Consider the following 17,116-nt stretch of genomic DNA (forward strand, 5'->3'; position numbering starts at 1 on the left):
TGATGCCCCAATGTTATCTGGTGATTGGAAATCACAAGATACAGTATTACATCCCAATTACATGATTTACCGAATTAATGGGACTGAGTGGAAATAATTGGATGTTTTCATTTTTCTTTCACTAAATTAAATTATTCATTTATTTATTGTATGTCCTTTAAAGCAGCACAATGTAACTTTCAGCTTTAGTTGAGTTGGGGGCTCCTTTGGACAAAAGCGGTAGTGCTTTACCAGTAGTGTGGAAGGGTTCCTACCATGCACCTCAAAGTTACATAGTGCCAGTGAAGGCGATACAGACCCCTCAGACCATGACAGAGGTTCATTAAACCTGTTGGAAGTTGATGTTCCATCACAATGACTCTGGAAAAGTTACATTGTGCTGCTTTAAGTTTCACTGTTGAAAACTAAAATGTATATCAGCCAGGGATTAGAAGTAACCTTCAATCTTGAGTAATAGTTGTAGTGAGTGAGTGGCGTCTGTTGCCAACTTTGACTTTTTTTTGTTCCCGAGTGACAAATCTAGCAACTTTTTTCAGGAGTAATTGAAGACGTTTAAGACCCTAACTTTAATGGTGGATTCACACTGAAAGCGTCAAAAATCGCCTTTGGAGGCTCGGGACGCCTGCATTGCTCTGCTTGGTAGATTCACACTGAAAGCCTGTTGATGCCTGCAGTGGGCGGGGCCTGCAGTGGGCGTGGCTTGCAGTGGGCGGGGCTTTCAAGCTGCGCTGCAGAACTGGAGGGAACAAAGTGTATATAGTCTATCTATACAGCATGCACATCTTCAGTTTCACCATGGATCACCCCTTTGGAAGCCTTCTTTATATTTCGGCGTTATTTCTGCTTAGATAAGAGTGAGTTTGATGCTCCTTAACCAGGTTGGTCCTGGATCAACATCAACCATCATCGTTGGTCCCGGATAAGCTGCAGTCTGTCTGCGCTGATCACTACACACCGGGTCGGAGCGGATTTGGTCATGATGTTTAAACTGTGTTTTGTGATTAATAAGCACGGTTTTTAATTATTTTGCGTTGGATCGATGTAGCTAATAAAATCGTTGGGACCATCCAGCTCCTCGCCCATCAGATATTGTTTCACATGAGCAGTTCAGGTAAAAACGGCAGTCAAATCAGCAAAAATGTCATTTTATCAGGAATTAATATATTTCATCCAGTAAACTAAGTGTGTTAGTGCACAGCTCTGTTCATGTGTGCATGTGAATGAGTGTACGTTTGTGTGTACATGAAAGTACAATCTGCATTGAGGCTTCTCGCTTCGGGAATCCCGGTCTGTGATTGGACGCTGCCTTGGCGTCGCCGCTGCTCATTTGCATAAATTTGAGATTTTTCAACTTCAAATTGATGCTCTGGACGCCTCCAACGCGTTGTTCCCGACGGCTCCAATGCCTCAGATGCCTCCGACGCCTCTCGCAGCACTTTCATAGAAAATGAATGCCAACCAGACGCCTATGATGCCTAAATTGTATACACAAATACACAAATTGTAAAGCCAAAAGGTATTTTCCTTACTAAAGGAGTTTGCAGCACTGGCTGACGTAAATGTAGAGCAAACGTGAACGAAGTTCCCCAGCATCTCAAACGTCTGCACTTTGGAAATTGTACAAATTGGACAGCGGGTGAAATGCTGCAGCAGTTTCTACTAAATTTGGGAATTGGTTGGATGGAAGAGACATATCTTTTGTTCCCTTTTTTGTGCATTGCCAAAGCGGTGGATTGGGACTCGGAGTCGGCCGATACCCAAAATGAAATGATTCGGGAGCAAAAGGAAAACGTGATCGAGACATCCCTACTGCTGTCAGAATATGTTTAACCCATTCGGTTCCTCACTTAGCAATCCAGGCACAAGGAAATGAGGTTATGTATTCTCTGTGGGGCGAGCTCATCTGTTTCTGGGATTTCAGACGGAGAGGGAGTCTTGGGAGTAAACCCCTAAGAAGGTCATTAAACTTGTTAAAACATTTGACCAGCTGTTCCTTTCAGTCCTTTCCATCATGAAACAGTTTCAGAATATGAAATTCTGATGAATGCTTATTGGTCCTTTTATAAAAAGAAAAGTCTAAAATTAAAAATGGAAGAAAAAAGCCCTTGAGTGTGAGATGCCATATTATAATTAAGACGCACTGCAACGGCCTGAGTTAAGGAAAACGGCTTCAAGTAGGGGTGGGCGATATGACCTAAAATTAATATCACGGTATTTTTCATCTTTTGAACGGTGACGGTATAATATCACGGTATTTTTTGGTACGTTTTGGGAGGAGTAGCCTGTCCTGTCCCTTTATGTGAATAAGGTTAATATTTTTATAATATAATAAGTAAATGGTAGGTATCCTTATCAAAAAGAGACATGGGAGAGTATTATGCATTCTCAACATACTTATTTGGCAAAAAACCTAAAGATCTTACACACACACATATATATATATATATATATATATATATATATATATATATATATATATATATATATATATATATATATATATATATATATATATATAATATTATATTTATTTTTATTATATTATATTTTAAATATTTTGTAAACCTGTCTTAAAATGTAATACTGGACCTCGGTTGGGCTGGTTGGACAGCGGGTGGTGGAAAATTTCCCTTAATTTTATTCTCTTATTCTCTAATTTTCTTCTAAAGCCCGCGGTACAGGTGTGTTTTTTCGAGAGAAGAACATGGTTATGGGTATTTTTTTGTCACTCTTTCTTTCTTTTGGGCAAAAAGATTCTTTTAAACCGACATTCATTAATTTTTTCTCCATCTTGAAGTGGGTGACTGGTATTCCAGCAGGTTGAAACAGCGCTCTGCTCCGCTGCCGTCAAAGACCCGCCCAGCTCTACTTCTGATTGGCTAGTGTTAGTTTGGTTGAGCCAGAGCTGCTTTCCTCTCATTCCATTGGTAGACGAACTCGGTTGACTCAACCTTTTTTTTTCTCTCAAACCTTTTTTTTTTTTTTAAAGCACTCAAACTCGCACGCCGAGAAAAAAAACTCCGTACGCCGGAGATCCGGCACGGTGCCGGAATACTTTAAGCCCTGTCATTTCTTACTACTCTTGTCGTAAGGTGTAGCAGCAGTACACGATGCCTGCAGTGAAAGCTGTGTAGTCTTGGGACCGCTGCTCCGCTGGTTCTGCAGCAGCACCAGCGGAGCAGCGGTCCCAGCGGGACCAGCTGCTGGTCGCACTTGCGCTCGTTTTGGCCCGGGTTGCCTCTTCATATTCACGGGCGTGCGTGTTTTTTAAGTGATGAAACAGGTTGCTTGTGTTTCCACCTCTTGCTGTCACAACACGGCAGCAAACCTTGCATATCACCGACGTTTTTAATTCCTTATTTAGGCTTATTATTTTATAATTGATTTATTACGGTATTGACGGTATTGCAAAATCCATGTCGTGGCGCAGTGACACACCGGTGATGACTGTGACACCGGTGTACCGCCCACCCCTAGCTTCAAGTACAGAAACGATTCAAATTCACAAACTCAAAACGAGGTACAAAAAGAGAAACGTGGTGCAAATGAAAAAACGTGCTGCAAAAAACAAAGACAAATGCAGCATCATCAAATGCTGCAAATAGAGAAACGATGCAAAGCACAAAACTATATAAAACAAGAAACCATCTTCAAAAGAAAAACGCTTCATAACCGTCACTACAACCGACAGTGCTTCAAACCTGCAGGGGGCGCTCTGACTGAACCACAGTGTTTACATCCATGTTTTAAACATACAGCGGGAACGGTAATGTGATTTTTATCTGACTATATTTGTATACGATGTTTATCGTATATAATGTTTATCCAGGATAATTGGGACCGGTGGCAAATTGGGACTCGGCATTTATTTGAAGTTTTTCAGTATACAAGTTAAACCCTTCGGGAAGATTCAATATAAGGAGCACTCACGAAAGGCTCAGCCTTTTGTGTGAGATCCATCAGAAGATCAAAATGAATGTTTCTTTTTTTGTTTTTTTTTGTCTGTGAACATGGAGTTGATTCGACTTGCCAAAATGCTCCAGTTTGGTCTCATCTGCCCAAAGGCCACTTTCACAGAAGCTCTGTGGCTCGTCAAAATCCATTTTGACAAATTCCAGTCTGTTTATTTAGGATTTGCTGTCAACAGTGGAGTCCTCCACAGACGTCCACTTCGACCCAAACGATGATGGATAGTGATGTGACACTCGCGTACCTCGACACTGGAGCTCAACTTGACTCTTCTGGGCCTGTTGGTTAACATTCATATTATGCGTCTCAAATTTCCTCTTGTTTAAGGAGATTGGCTACAATTCTGTGGAGCATAAACTTTTGAATAAAACATCAAGAGGCTTGGAGATGGCCGTACAAGCCCAAACATTCAAAACGCTTGTCTAGAACTTCCTTCTGTTGTCCTGAGACAACTCTGTCCTTTGTTTTTCTCTGGCCCATGTTCAGTTTGTGACGCCATGATACCAAACAGCAAACTGACAACTATCAGACCCAATGACTGACTGCAAGATTGAAGACACCTGTGATGTCAAATGAAAGTTTGTCCTGTATTTTACATGTCACTTATGTTCATACTGCAGGAACAGAGGAAATCATTTGAACAAACACTTTTCTTTTTTTTTATGATTATTTTGAACCACAATTCAAAAGCAATGTCTTTTCATTAACTTGACAATTTTGACTCAGTGTCACAAGTCATTGTAAAGGAACATCTTCAGGGTTAGTTTTTAATTTATCTCAAAACAGATTAATAGTGTGAAAAAATGTGCAAACCCTAACCACTAAACTGTGTTACCTAACTCCAACTAATGGTTGAAACGGAAAATAAAAACTACATAATATAAAATGTATGAAATAAAAAAATAAGATATTGTAAAATGTTATGAATGGCTTCCAAACAACAATTTTTCCACATTCCTTGTGATTATTTTTCTGTTTTTCATAAGTAAATACCCCAAACCAACATTTAATCACTAGCAGTCATTGGGTAATATATCAGTGGCCACGGATTCAGGACGACGACACCATACGACCAGATCAACCACTAATTTGTACATCGAATGAACGTAGAAAATAGTGGACAACAGGTACAGAAGGTGCAAATCCCATATGGAATTAAGATTGACACAGATACTTTTAATACGGTTTTTATACCCTCTTTTCTACTTAGATTTCCTGTGAGGGAAAAAATATGAATATTATATATATATATATATATATATATATATATATATATATATATATATATATATATATATATATATATATAATACACACACACATACTGTATTAATTTGATAAAGGTACCTCACTATATTCTAAAGTAATCCAACATATCGGACAAGACTGATAGTCATTTATTTAAAAAGTCCCAAATGACCACTTATTTTTTTACTAATTAATTATTATTTCACTAATTATTTTACAGTGTTTTTGAATTATTTGAAATATGCACTTAAAAGGATGTGAACACTGAGTATTGTCTTTGACGAAGCCTCTGGACAAAAATGAAAACCACGAGGATGCCCACCCTTTCAATTCTCAATACAAACAACTTCTTATTGCTTTGTCATGCCTCTATCAGCTGGTGTCCCAGCTTCACAAGCCATCTGAAGGCCTATAAATGTTAATAAGGCAGCAAGAGCACAGCGGCCGCTTTTCTAAGAAGTGGCTGCACTATTTCAGAAATGTCTATGTCTTGTTAAATTTCCCCAAATCCGTGGTCATTTATTCTTTAATTAAAATGGCAAACCCAGAGAAGCTTGCTGCTCTTCTTGCATTTAAAACTGTTTATTATGTAGCCGGTCATGTTTAATTCACAGCATATTTCAGTGTCAAAAGATACATTGCGCAGTCATGAAATATTGAGAAGGCCCCTTGAGGGTAAGATCTCAAGCTTGCTCTCTGAAAAAGATCAAAAAATGAGATAACAGCAGCACATATCCAGGCCAGCGGTGTGTCATCTTGATCCTCTTATCTCACCCTGCAACAACACATTTCATCGACAGAGCATGACCAGCAAGGATCTGAAAAGAACTAATGCTTACATCATAATGGCCGTCCAGACATCTGCACACACAAACCCACGTACACTGGCGGGTTTATGAATATGCTGAAGGTACAACTGGAATCAGCCTGTGATTTTTCGTACTTAAAGGGGACCTATTGTGAAAAACACGTTTTTTCTTGTTTTAACATATATAAAGTGGTCTCCCCTCACCCTGCCAGCACAGGGGAAACAAAATACCATGAATTTCTGCAAGCTCTCTGACCCCCGCCGGACAGAGTCCCCCAGTGTCACGTGTTTTTTTTTGGGCCGATTAAAATCTGCTCCCGTCGTGACGTCACGACGGGAGCAGATTTCCAGAGGTTCAGCCTCCGCTGCTGAAACCACGCCCACAACCAGCTCTCTCCGCAGGCTGGAGCGGTCCTTGCTTCAGCCAGTCGGACGCGGGGCCGCGGCGGAGCGGATCCGGGTTAAATCATCCAGGTTCCCGGGTGGTTTGGGAGCTGGGTCCTCGGGGGTCTGTCCCAGGTCGGACCAGCTTCACCCTCCGAGATTTTCAGGCAAATCTGCCGGTTTGATCACCGTAACGGGCGATGCGCCGCGGATGCGCTCCGGAGCCGATCTGTGCGCCCGCCGTGCGGTTGCGGCGCCCGTCGCGCAGCATCCGCCGGGCAGATCCGGCTGAAATTCCGCTGGTCGGTCCCCGGGAGTCCCTGCTACCAGTCCAGGCAGGTTCCTGCGGTCCCGGCCGGTCGGAATCGGTCAGATTTCCCGGTTGAAGTCGCGGGGATGTGCGCTGCTCCAGCAGCGCTGCTCCCGGGTGCCCGGCGTGGCTCCGGGACCAGCGTTCAGCATCCGCCGGGCAGATCCGGCTTAAATAGTGTATAAATGTTATTTATATACAACTCATATTTTATTTTTTTAACAATAAAGTTTCCATTTGTGAAAATTCAGTGTTGTGATAATTTACAGGCTTGGGCTGCTCTGGCGGAGCGAGGGTTTATTCTCCTCCCCTGCTACACGTCATTCAGGGAGCCAATCAGCACAGAGCCTCATTATCATACCCCCCCCTTCCCTAAAAATGAGGCGCAGAAAAAGAGGTTAGAAGCGGTAAAACTAGTGACAGGGCCCACAGGCTGGATTTATGATTTATGTAGAAAAAACAAGCTTTAGATTGTTTTTAAGACATTCAAGGCCTGTTTAAAATATACATTAAATGCCATAATAGGTCACCTTTAAGAGTCGTGTGGCACCCGTCTTTTGATTTCACTGCATTAATTAGACCTAACACGTTTGCAAGGCATGAATTGTATCTGAGATAGAGTTAATGAGTAAAACATTAGCCAGCTCACTCCCACGTGTCCAGGTTTTCCTCTGCTTTTAAGAATAACTAAGAAAATACTGTATATCCTCTCCATTTCAGATAAAGGTTATGCCAACCTGAGCTTTTATTTGCTAATGAATAACAAATATAAAACTACTGATATCCCATCATGGTTTCTTTTATTAAGCACAAAAGAAATGGAGGAAAAACATTTTTTTCACATGTAAATAGGTTTGTTTTATGGCCAATCTGTGTGTTAAAATGCAGCTCTTCTATACAATACAAAGGCAAAAAGTGTATTTATCAAACAGCTGTGCAAGAAAAAGTTCTGTTGGGTTAGTTAGTCATCAAAATTCAAAAAATAAATTGTACAATACAAGATGAGGTCAGACTGGACAGCAAAGGGTAATGACTGTCAGTTGTGCAGTCTGAAAAACAATTGGTTTGAAAATTAAATATTATTTTTAGATACGTACTGGCAAATTTCAGGCTCATGTAGGTATTTCAATCCATGTACAGATAGATTCCAGATTAAACCTGCCCCCAAGAGCCAGCCAGGGACCCATCTGACTCTTTTTTTTTTTCCATTTTGCGACACCAAAAGAAAAACTTTAACTGACGGTAGTTTTAAAATTAAAAGTAATAGTTTTAAAGCAGCTAAACCATCCCTCTTCATTAAAAAGGTGGTCAAGGAAATGACTCCCATTTGTGCCAAATGATTTTACCAGTGCTGTTTTATCCAGTCTACTTCATGTAATCCCCAGAGTTGATTAATTTAGAAGATACTTCTCTTGTAAGAGCCACTCTCCAAATGTTCTGCTCTCCTCACAGAAACAAACTGATTTAAAAGCTTACTTCCCAGGAATCTCCTCTGAAACCATGTGTGAAATTGTTTTCAGTCTTGACTGTGCAAATTGACAGCATAATTTTTTAAGGGGGCCTCTGGCGCTTATTCAAGAAGATAACATTAGAAGATGTTAGCAACATTAACTATGACATAAAGACACATATGTCAGGTTTCCATATCTTATGATCTAGGCTCATCTTATATTAACAACCTGTGAATTTTAGAAATTGGGATGAGATCATAGTACCTGCAGAAGCTCTGGAAAGATTTGGATAAAGGTCAGGTGGTGTTCATACAGCTCTTGTGTTTTAGTCACTTCCCTCCGAGGTGAACGAAGGGGGAATATTTATCCTATGAGCATTCCCAAACATAATATAATATTTATGAAAGCCATTTTCACCTGTTCAATTATAAATTATACTGACCTGACGTTAATGTAGCTATAGGGGTGGCAGGATCCCTGTGGGAGTTTCTATATAATACACACCGTATGTGTACGGTGTAAGGGAGACGTGTATGAATAGACCTAAGATACATTTCCAACAATTTGCTGTGCTACAAAAACTGTGGCGTTTCAGCGTTGAGTTATTGTGCAGTTTTCTTTTCCAGACACATCTACACACCAGCAGAACAACCTATTGTATATTAAGTTGTGCTTTGAGTTTGTGGGTGGTGGACACACCAAGATGAAGAAACTGCACAGGTGCTTTGAAGCTGCAGACAGGGATGCATTTAGTGACCAACATGGACATGAGATCGATGCTACGCCTGTGCGTGCAACGAAGTTCAATATCCCCTGTATGGAGAACACCTTTCCCACCAGGACGTTAACGGGCTTCCCCAGTAATAAGCCCCGGATCACCGGCAACCTGAAGGAGCTGCTGAGTAGGAAGAAAAAAGACCCTTTGGGGAAAGAGACTGAGTTATTGAGGGGTGTGTAGAAGCAGCATAAACTCAAGTCAAGAGAGAGAGGGGGAGTGTATAGGGAAAATAATTCAATAAATGAAAAAACTGGAGGAGTTTCGACTGTTTAGCTGCAAAGCAAACTCCACCTGAACACTGTGTGGTGTGTGGTCAGAGACAAAAAAGATCACTGAGGTGGAAGATAGGATTATAGAGAAGTGACGGAGAAGTTGCGGTCCGTCAGTCCGATCTCCATTCTGCTTGAAGCCAGTTATGGAGCCCCATTAACATCTCCCCCAACATAAGGAGGCAGAGAGAATTCCTCTGATTCATGCATGTCTGTGTCCAACAGCTAGAGCAGGAGGCACCTTGAGAGAAAAAAAATGTTCAAATGGTTTCAGTCCCAGGGTCCCATTGGCATGCAGAGACCACCTTTGTGAGAACAGTACCTCCTCAACCTGCATGTTCGAGTACCAAAAAATCTCATCCATCAAGCCCTAAAACAACTGTAGACCAGAAAACAAGCATTTTTCAGGATCCACTGCAGTTTGCTTACTATTCTGGAGTGGCGTTGGAGATGCCTTTATCTACCTGTTTCAGTGCACCCAGTTTCATTTGGACAAAAAGAAGCAGCAGTGTCTTCAAATAAAATAAGTAAATTACTAAAATAAATAAAATTCTAATCAAGTCTAATATTCACTATATTTAGGGCCCGAGCACTTACAGTGCGAAAGCCCTATTGTATCTGTAGGAAATGTTTTTGTTTTTCTCGTTTTTCTCGTTGCAGGATCGAGACGCACATTTTGATGTATAACACACCTGGGTGCACGTTACGGTTCGGGCGAAGAAGCGGCCGAAGAAATGGCATAAATTGCGCCAAAATTACACGATTAAATCAAAATGGCCGACTTCCTGTTCGGTTTCGGCCATGGCGCCAAGAAACTTTTCTTTAAATTGCGACATGATTGGGGGCACGGTGGCGCAGCAGGTAGTGCAGCCGTCTCACAGCAAGAAGGTCATGGGTTCGATTCCCGCTGGGGACGGTGTGGGCAGCTGATGTGCGTGTTAGTTTCCCCATGACTTCAGACTTCACACCCTGCCTGCAGTGCTGGGAAGCTGCCCCTGGTGGAAACTGTCTCCAGTGGGCAAAACAGCACTGCGGAAAACAACCCGAGGAGTGAAAAGGCGTGACTTCTGCAGGTTTGGGGGTTTCACGTGCGATGCTCCTTGGACACGTCCCTGCCTCCCATGGAGGTGCCGGTCCGGGTCGTGGCCGCCACCGTTCTTGAGGCAGGTAGAGTAAAAGCTGGCGGCTAGATGTTGTTTGCAGCAGGAGAAGGTTTTTCTGCCAGACACTGTCAGCTGCTACACACGATCCTCACTTTATTAACTTCAGTGAATAAAATGGGTTTATTCCGAAAAAAAAAAAAAAAAAAGACTTCACAGTTGGAGAAAGGGCCTTTCTGTGTGGAGTTTGCATGTTCTCCCTGTGTTCCCTTGGGTAGCAATGTGAGCTACCCTCACAAAAACATGCACACAGTCCTGCCCCCTCTGGCCAACCGGGGCGCCAGATGGGGTGGGAAGGATCCGGCCGTAATAACGTGATCCTTCCACGCGCTACGTCTGGCCGGAGAAGCCCCACCCTGTCTGGTGAAAAGATGCGGCCTGCTCACTCCTCAGGTTAAGGAGGAGACCTGAGCTCAGTGCGGGGCCCTCCCGGGGTTGGTAGAGGATGGCAATGCCCAGGACTGTACCTTAGGTAGGAGCACTGGGTGATAAAATGGGGGAAAAAACCGGGATAAAAATATTTTTTTTAAAAAGTTGCGACATGATTAAGGTGTGTACCGATTTTCGTGCATGTACGTCAAACCGTATTGTGGGGCTTGAGGCACGAAGCTGTTGAGCCATTAGGCCATGCCCATTAATGCAAACCATTAAATATCAAATTTTTCGCCAGGCCTGGCTTGCGTGCAAAATTTGGTGACTTTTGGGGCACGTTTAAGGGGGCAAAAAGGCCCTCATTTCGTTGGAAGAAGGAATATAAAAATCCCTACAGATACAGCCTTCGCACTGTAAGTGCTCAGGCCCTAATAAACGTAACTGGTTTAAAATTACACAATCTACTCAGCTAGATATAGACACAGTAAGATCATTTTTGAGCTCTATAATAGAGAAGAGACTCGGCGGTCTGATACAGTTGACAATAACACAAGGCACATTCAAAGGCAGGGGGTCAAAGCTACAAAAACATTCTGATAAAGTGATTTATTTATGAAGGTTACACTGGCTCACCAATGGCTTTCTCTGCTCTGACTGCCGCAGTTTACAGTCAATCCTCCACAATCTTTGGCCTGAACACAATAATCCAGGTAACGTGGAAAACAGGGCAACGTTCAAAACTTTGTACACATTAATGTCCCGCTCAGCGCTCAGCACTGAGATTAGACATTCTGGCCTCATCTGTGCACGTACGCAATGAGGAAAGGCAGGATTGCATCGGTTTTGAGCTCCAATTCTAACTCAAGGTATAATAGAAGGGTCGGTCTTAAGCCCCAGATATACTTGCTGTTGGTGCTTGCGTTCGCGTCCGTTCACGTCTGTTCGCGTGCACCACCAACCGCACGTACCGACGGTGACCGATAGGGGGCAGTAAGCAGAGCAACAGTTGGAAAAGTGATTAAATATTTAGCAGTAGCGGTAGTAGCAGTAGCAGATTAGAACAACAAACAAGTTTATATGACACCATTGGATGATGTAGGAGATTATAACATTGCGATCTCGGCAAAGGAAACTGTGCCAGCGACCTCCGCGTCGTCACTTGTGGCCAGCTGGTATCTGACCGGGACTAGCGCCACCTGCGGCCAGAGCGAGAACTGCAGGTCGCGTACACGTGTCTTTTTGAGAACGTGCACGTTGACCTGTCAAATGAACACAGGATACGCGTGGCACGGGCCGGGCGGACAGGTCGAGGTGGCCAGGGAACCACCAACGGAAACGGGATCTCCCTGGGGCACAAGGTCAGGCGTTGCCTCATCGGAGGGCGTTGCCAGGGAGGGGCCCAAATCCGCGTCATGGGCTCCGTCCGCCGACTGTGGAACAACACCCTAGGGCAACACTAGGCCCGGGAAAACAGCAGAGGGCCGGCGGTCCAGTCACAAAGGGGAAGGTGACGGTGCGGACAGTGGCTGCTGGGCACAGGGGGCGACTGGCGTGTAGCCACGGAGGAACCGCTGGTTACGTAAAGTCAGGCGTCCTGATCCATCAACCCTCACCTGATACTGATCATGGCCAAGCGACTCCACCACCACCCCAGACCTGTCCCACCTGTTGGGGCTCGGGCCCTGCTGATTCTGGAGGAACACCCTCTCACTAAGCGCCAGGGGGCGGAGCGGTCTCGAATGAGCCCTCAGAGATTCTGTGGTATGGGACATTCGCGCCCGAAGGGCATCCTCCTTCACCGCCCATGCCTGACACCAGAGCGGGAGGATATGTGGGTTTGAGAACTTCAAGCTTGTTGACGAAGGAGAGCGAACCTCGAAGGGGGTGACCAAAGATGATCTGCGCTAGTGAGAGGTTACAGTCCGGGTCGCCCTGATCGCTGCTGCCATCCCCTAGTCCAACCAAATCTGTGCTCGGGGGTGGTCTCTCAGCTTGGCACGTCTCCATTCGCCTTTAGAGAAGATGTGGTGCTCTAGTCTGACTGGCGCTGCATGGCGTCGGCTCCTGCAGTGTCGACCGGGCCGCGCATCAGACTGAATGGACGAGAGCTGGTGCTTAAAAACACACTCCACAGTGACTCCGACCGCCGCTGGCGACCCAAGAGGGTGTAATTCAAAACTCAACATAAACATAGTAAGATAAACATACTTCCATGAATTAAGCAATCACATGCTAAACAAGATCACAGGAAAGTGTCTGTCCTAAGTGTAAGCAGACATCAACCTAAAATGTCCGACACTCAAACATGCCTAAAATTGTAGCAGAACTACTACTGCACTGTGCCCTAGTGGACAGGAGGTAGGCAAAACTCTTCATGGATGACACAAAGCAAGCAGCTTCACTTTCATCTATTTCACCTTTCGTTTGAATGAGCCAGATTGATGTTTTTTCTTCTCAATTTTCCTCTTTCGCTTCCCTCCAAAGACTTTGGTTCAAAACAAGTTAATGCCCCACAACCAATCAGCACTGGCTCACAGCTCTGATGCATTCAAGGACAGTCGTAACGTAAGGATTGGCCTACAGGAGCCTATGCATAAACATATATCTTCAAACGCACACTGTATATTTTACTTTTATAACAATTTATTTACGATTATACATGAAAACATCACACGAACATTCGTCCATTCTCGTCTCGTCAAACGAAAACTCATACGTCTCATGTTTTAGTCATCAAAGAGCCATGTTTATCTTGTCACTGTCTCGTTATCGTCATGAAAAAAGTGACATCAACAAAATTATTTCGTCATCGTCGACGAAAACAACACTGCTCCATTCACGGTGTACAATTATGTCCTCAAGTGATTCAGTTACCCACCATGTACTTAATAGAGAGACAAAACAGCCCTTGATAGTGCAGTCAGATGGGCTGGGGCTGTTCTATCTGACCTGGCCATGTTGAGTCTGCTGATTGTTTCAGGAGCTTTAAGCCAGCATGGCACTGGCCCTAGGGATGTGACACACACAGTCTTCCTCAAAGGCCACAAACAGGTGAGCAGACTTTATTTGGCTCTGGCCAGAGGGTGTCTGCCATCTAACACGTAAGCAAACAAATAGAAGTGCTCAGTGACTCTGTATATGCATGCAAAAACACAAACTATCCTCTCTCTCAGCACTTCCTATGTGCGTGTACAATCACATGAACACCTGGAATGAGTAGGGTACGGAAGAGGACCAAGAGGAAGTTGGGGTAGGACAGAGTTTCCCTGGAGGTGTCTAACATGACACCAAATGGGCCGGTCAAAAGAATGTGCTTCCACCCATCACATTAAATCTCAGCAGAATAGAGGATAAAATTGAAAAAAAAGCCATCCTGCGTGTTTAAAAAATATAGAAAAGCTAATCTAATTAAAGCTGCAAGCAGCGATGAAAGGGCCCTCGCACCCTTGTGCATGTTCAGGCTGCAGTGGAAGTTTGTATGACTTGCACGTAGATGTCTTTAGGCCTGGACATTTAGCGGATGACACCACCCACGACTCTATATCAAACCATTCAAAAGTTATGGCAGAAAGTAGGAATTATCAGATATCGACCAATCAGATGAAGGGTCGTGGCTTATTTGCAGCAATTATGTTCAAGGACTCAAAACCATGTCCGATGACACCACCCACGAGTCTTTATGTCAAAGCATTCAAAAGTTATTGCAGAAAATCCGAACTATCACATATCGACCAATCTGAAGAAGGGGCCGGGCTAATTTGCACCAATTAAGGTGGAGGAGTCAAAACAGAGTCAGATGACACCACCCACGACTCTGTATGTCATACCATTCAAAAGTTATGGCAGAAAATAGGATCTATGAAATATCGACCAATCAGAAAAAGGGGCGGGGCTAATTCATGCCAATGCAGGTCAAATACTCAAAACAGAGTTCGATGACACCACCCACGAGCCTTTATGTCAAACCTTTCAAAAGTTGTGGCAGAAAATAGGGACTATCAAATATTGACCAATCAGAAAAGGCGGCGGGGCTAATTTGCACCAATTATGTTCAAGGACTCAAAACCGAATCCGATGACACCACCCACGAGTCTTTATGTCAAATCATTCAAAAGTCATGGTAGAAAATGGGAAAAATAGGAACTATCACATATGTGATAGTTCCTATTTTTCCTATTTTTCTCTTTAAAGGTATTGTGACATCATTTTTAACATGCTTTTAACACTATTAAAAGTCTTGGCCAACATCCCTCAAATGTGTCTAAAAGAGTGTAACAAGAAAAACTTCACTCTAGTACTCTTTTCCTGGCTTTTTATTACAGTGTTTTTTTTGCGCCGTGAAAAATGCTTCCTTTCCCCCCTTTCCTGTCAATCATTGCTCCGCTCCTCCTCCAAACCTCCTCCTCCTCCAGCCATACGCTCACAGCGGCGTCGGAGAGAGCCGGGAGCGACAGGCGAAGCATGCACGGAAAAGCAGGAGGGCGAACCACAGCAAACAATCATAAAAATAAAGGCATGCAAGCAGCACTGTCCCCTTGTCTTAAGTCCAGTCAGTGGCCGCGGGTCTTCTTAGCAGTTTTCCTCCGGTGATTAGAACAAAAGAGGCTCTAAACAGCTCCGTGTTAAGCCTCATTTATGGTTCCGCGTTAAATCGACGCAGAGCCTACGCCGTAGGGTTCAGCGTATGGTGCGCGTCGCCGCGTACCCTACGCCGTAGGCTCTGCGTCGGTGTAACGCGGAACCATAAATCAGCCTTTATGGTGCGCTGGAGAGGAGAGGAGACAGGGAGCTGGGTGGAGGGGGCGGTGATTTAGCGGATCGTTACGTAACGATCCGCCACCAAACCACATGCGCCGTTTTTGCATAGTTATGCGGAAAATCCCAGAAAGTACACAATACACTGAATGTTAAAAGTTTGTTGTTTTTTGGGTGTAATTGATGTCAAGACACCCAACAAAACACAAAAAATCAAGAAAAATGTGTTTTTCATGTCACAATCCCTTTAATGGTTTGACATAGAGTCGTGAGTGGTGTCATCTGTTTGTCCAGCTTGAATTAGAAACAGATGTACAAAACACACATGGATGTTAAAAGGTTGCAACACAAAAAAATGTAAACAAAAAAAAAGAAAAGAAACGTATGTTACCTATTGCCTATATACTAAGCCACAGTCCCTAATCACAGAGGTGACGCCTCATCCCAGTCTGTCCTCCAAGCTACTATAAAGACACGTCTTTGCAAACATTTGGACACAACAGTCCCTGCAACGTATGCTCAAATCTTCTTTAACTCTCTACCAGAGGATGGTTGTGCTATCATGACCCATGTGATGGGTCTATCTTGACTCAATCCTATCTAACCTCCATTTGGGTTATTTTCCTTTTTTCCTTGGTTCATCTACATCAGAGCCAAAATAAATCAAAACAACAATCTTTCTAAACCTGAGCAAGCTACATGCAGCTACATTTCCATGTACTGTTTATAATATCAAATCTTGGCAGAAGAAAACTGAGTAAAAATGTATTCAATTACATAGTTAGCTATTTGGCTAAAACAATCTTCACCGGTTGTTCAGACTATGCTTAGTCTGCCTTAGTCCATCTACAGACAAGTGTTTTAGCACACATCTCGCACACAAGTACAATACCATCTAATGCAGGCTCACTTAAACTGATAACTTAATAATGTTGTTACTCTTCCTGTAAATGCAGCCCTTAACTGGAAATGCCACTGACTATGGATTTTGTTAGATGTTCCATTGTCTACACATTTCACGAGACCTCTCTTTACATCTCCAAATTAGAGATAAAATGCTCATCCTTTCAATAAAAATCATTCAGCAGAAAAGCTCTCCAGCCCTTGACACAGTTTTGTTGCATTAGGTATTCTGTGCTGAATGGGTTATATTCACCACACACAGACACCTTGCTGTTACACTTAAATGTGAATCCAGACATTTGATTAGTGCAGATCCAATGAGTATCCACAGAGACTGAAATTCCACCGCTCATCCTAGTCAAGATCCTTGAAAGATTCAACCAAGTGGAAATCGGTGGCTGCATATTGATAAATTGTGGCACTATCCAGCATGCTGATTACCAGTCAGATTTGTACAGTGTCATTAGGCTTGGCTATTTAACACTTCCTTAACTAAATACTTTATTAATACAATATAAAAGCAGTGGTTCATTTATGACAAAATGACAAAAGTTGTGGTAGCTGTAGAAAAAAAAACCTTTAAACATGCTGTAGTATTCTTGTAATATCCTTTGAATATTTCAGTGCTGTATTTCATTCAGTGGTGTCACAGCCTTGATCAAACCTGCCTTATAACAAAATAGTTACGTTTTAGCAAATCATGGTACTA

At 43.2% G+C, this 17,116-nt stretch overlaps 1 non-coding gene across 1 annotated transcript; it reads left to right on the top strand.

Moving 5' to 3' along the window:
• Positions 1–10,187: 10,187 nt before the first annotated feature.
• On the top strand, positions 10,188–10,463 carry LOC133460359 (small Cajal body-specific RNA 13). Its single transcript, XR_009784113.1, has one exon. It is a non-coding gene; the product is annotated as a small Cajal body-specific RNA 13 (non-coding RNA).
• Positions 10,464–17,116: the final 6,653 nt, after the last annotated feature.

Source organism: Cololabis saira, chromosome 14, assembly GCF_033807715.1.
Source record: "Cololabis saira isolate AMF1-May2022 chromosome 14, fColSai1.1, whole genome shotgun sequence".
NCBI classification, from domain to species: Eukaryota; Metazoa; Chordata; class Actinopteri; order Beloniformes; family Belonidae; genus Cololabis; species Cololabis saira.